The 3,514-nt window shown below is 38.2% G+C and overlaps 1 long non-coding RNA gene across 2 annotated transcripts; it reads right to left on the bottom strand.

Moving 5' to 3' along the window:
- Positions 1 to 524: 524 nt before the first annotated feature.
- Positions 525 to 2,392, bottom strand: LOC111476452. Of its 2 annotated transcripts, none has more exons than XR_002717081.1 (2): positions 1,893 to 2,392; positions 525 to 784 (listed from the first exon to the last, which is right to left on the bottom strand). It is a non-coding gene; the product is annotated as an uncharacterized LOC111476452 (long non-coding RNA). The 2 variants fall into 2 exon arrangements; XR_002717080.1 differs by lacking the exon at positions 525 to 784 and adding an exon at positions 1,349 to 1,766.
- Positions 2,393 to 3,514: the final 1,122 nt, after the last annotated feature.

Raw genomic sequence — 3,514 nt, 5'->3', positions numbered from 1 at the left:
TCTTCAAGGCTATCTGTCGGATCACTATGTCCAGTTGAAGGTGGTTGATGACGATGTGCAGCTTGCCAAATTGCAAGCTGTTTAACATCATTATTATGTATTATCTGTCATAACGTGTCGATGCATTATCTAATAAATCACAGTCGAGGTTACAATAAACGAAAAGACCAATTTTGTAAACATATTAGCTCCATTTTGAGATGTCCACAAGGTGGAGGTGGAGAAAGACGAGGAAGCTCATCCTTGCCACCTATTTCATTTCTTATTTATTTACTTGTGTGTGCTTATGTTTAAAAATAAAAGTGCGGGACAGATGCAGGGTTAGGGACAAAGAATGTAATCACAGTTCCCGACCCTGTTTAGTTAACGAAGAGACATTTCTCCATATTCTATCCATCATTCTTCGTTTAAACGGAGTTCTCCAACCCACTTGAGACAGGTCCCTATAGTTGCATTGTTGAAGCATGTATTATAATTTCATCAAATCAAAATATATTTCAACGATGAAAATTGTAACGACCCAATTTTCTATTAAAAATAAGGTATCCACTAGATGAATGACATTTAAAATATTTCATAACCATGCCATGGAATTAAACGTTCCCAATAAAAGTTTTAAAACGAAAGAGCAGAAAATAAGTAACATGAAAGTTAAATAAAACAAAGAAAAGAATAAAACGATCTCATAGATCATACAAAATAGACGCAAATGTGACTACCTTGGTACTGGTTCCATAGTTTTCATCGTGACGCCATCATTCATGCATGAGTGTCTTACTTTTACCTAAAAAAAAATAATAATAACACATGTCACGAGTATTTTAAGAAATACTCAATAAGTAATCTCACTTGGGGATCGAGAAATGCAAGTACATGCAATATGGTGAGACCTATTATTTTAAAACATCATGGCATGACCTTAGGCAGATAAGTTTGGACAAGATTGGATGTACATTATTTTTTACACATGGCCCACAAATGCGAACATAGGCCCCTACCAGGCGAACTCGCATACCCCCTCGACTTGGCTCATCGAGCTAGCACTCGCTAACGGGCCATTGGACACTATGGAAGAAAAGGACACGTATAACATCATGGCAAACATAAATGTCATAAGTCGTAAGGTACATATAACTCATCAAAGCAAATCGTGAGTCGGTCATCTAGCTAAAATCGTCTATAAAGTGTCTAGGCTTAGAAATCCCTCCTAAAATTCAATCAATGAACACTACTCATGTAAAACATCCTTGCAAGAAACAAAAATAATTGCCAACATTCTCAAGCATTAAAAATTGATTGTTTTTTAAACAAGAAATAAGATAATTAACATTTGGATTAATCGAAGAACAAGAGGAATCAAAATGTCTATTTATATTGTAATTCTCTAAAAATATAGTTAAGAGTTTACTATTTTTATATTATTTATTGTTAAAGCCAATTGGTTTTGCTTTTGTTTTTCTTTGGTCCATTCCAAACAAAGACTTTTCAAACTCAATTCAAAAGCATTCAGAAGACCAATTTTTCCTTATTAATCCTTCCCCTCATTCAAAAATCCTTTGTTCCTCTGCAAATTCTCCCATCTTCTTCATCATCTAATCATGGATGTAGAACAAGAAGAGATGCAATTTCTCGGAACCTATGGAATTTTCAGAGAAACCGCCAAATTAATTTTCACATGGAGAAGGATTTTCTCCCAAATCACTCTAGCTCTGATTCTTCCCCTCTCCTTTTTGTTCTTGGCTCACATGGAGATCTCCGATCTATTCCTACGAAAAATTATGTTCGACGAATTTGTATTGGACCAAACGCAAACCAGTACAGCCTCATTCGATAAACTCTCCGACATCGTCTCATCAGAGAAGGTCTATTATTTTCTATTTCAAATCGCGTACCTGGTTATCTTCATCGTCCTCTCGCTTCTCTCCACCTCCGCCGTCGTCTACACCGTCGCATCGATCTACACCGGCCGCGACGTCGCCTACAAGCCGGTGATGAGCGTCGTTCCTAAGGTCTGGAAACGTCTCCTCCTCACATTCCTCTGCGTGTTCATCTCCTTCATCGGCTATTCAATCGCCAGCGTCCTCGCCATCTCCTTCCTCTTCTTCCTCATCATCCTCATCTTCGGCTCAGTCGGCGCCGGCGTCATCATCCTTCTCTACATCATCCAGATCATATACCTCGCCGGCGCCTTCTACCTGACGGCGATCTGGCAGCTCTCGAACGTCGTCTCCGTTCTCGAAGATTCTTACGGATTCAAAGCGATGAACAAAAGCTACAGTTTGGTGAAAGGGAAATTAGGGATTTCGATTGTTATAATCCTCATTCTAAGCTTCCCACTCGGAACGGTGCGTTTTGTGTTTGGGAATTTGGTGGTTCGAACGGAGTCATTGGGTGTGCTTACCAAGGGTATTTTGGGAATTTTTTGCTTTTTATTATTTTTTATTTGCTTTCTATTGAAGTTGGTGACGGAGACGGTATTATATTTCGTGTGCAAATCATACCATCATGAAAATATTGACAAGTCGGCCCTCTCGGATCACCTCGAGGTTTATCTATTGGGAGAGTATATGCCGTTGAGGCCTAGAGATGTTCAGCTCGAGAAATTTCAACTTTAAGTATGTAAACTCAATATAGTTATATTCTTTTATTTGTATCATCGTCTTTGAATTGTACGGGATTTTTTTTCGTGGATGTGAACATTTTTTTTATCTCGACTTTAGTCGTTTGTATTTTTAAAATTTTCATACGGTTTTCTTGTTTAAAAGTGTTCCATGGTCTTCAATGTGATGCTGCCGACAATTGTACAGTGGTGTCTTACCTTTATCTGAAATATAAAACTAGCACATGACTTAGAGTATTTCTTTACGTGAGTATTCTAAACTTCACTGAAATCATAGAATGTACCCTCTCCTAGGTGGCCAGTCCAGACAAATTGAATAGGTAGTATTTTCTTACACAAAGTCAACATATACGAGCGTGGGCCCACCAGACGGACTCACACATCCCTTAGGCCTGCTCGTCTACTAGACGGACTCGCACCCCCTAGACGCCCGGAGCTACAATGATCGTCATGCATCATGTCAAGCATGATGATCTGCATGATGATCATCTCATCATCATAATGTGCGCGTCTGTACTCATCATAAAAGGGGGAGTATCCCGATGCATGTGATCATCCCTATACTTTTCATCTTAAATCATTCATGTGGCACAACCTCATACATTCTTCACATATTACCGTAGGTAACATATGTGTAAGTTTTTATACATTACTTCATTCATAACATTCGTAGGAGTTGTGCTTCAAAAAATTCATCATTGTCATACATGTCATACATTTCATTGTTAAGTATATTCATGTCATAGTGCAACATGACATCTCATACATACATATCATCGTGACATATCACTATAACGTATCATAACGTCACACATCTCATGTCATCATAACATATCACATCAGCATAACATATCATCATAACATAACACATCATATCAAACACATGACATGTGC

Source organism: Cucurbita maxima, unplaced genomic scaffold (assembly GCF_002738345.1).
Source record: "Cucurbita maxima cultivar Rimu unplaced genomic scaffold, Cmax_1.0 Cma_Scf00003, whole genome shotgun sequence".
Lineage (NCBI taxonomy): Eukaryota > Viridiplantae > Streptophyta > Magnoliopsida > Cucurbitales > Cucurbitaceae > Cucurbita > Cucurbita maxima.
This window is presented reverse-complemented; position numbering and strand designations above follow the sequence as displayed.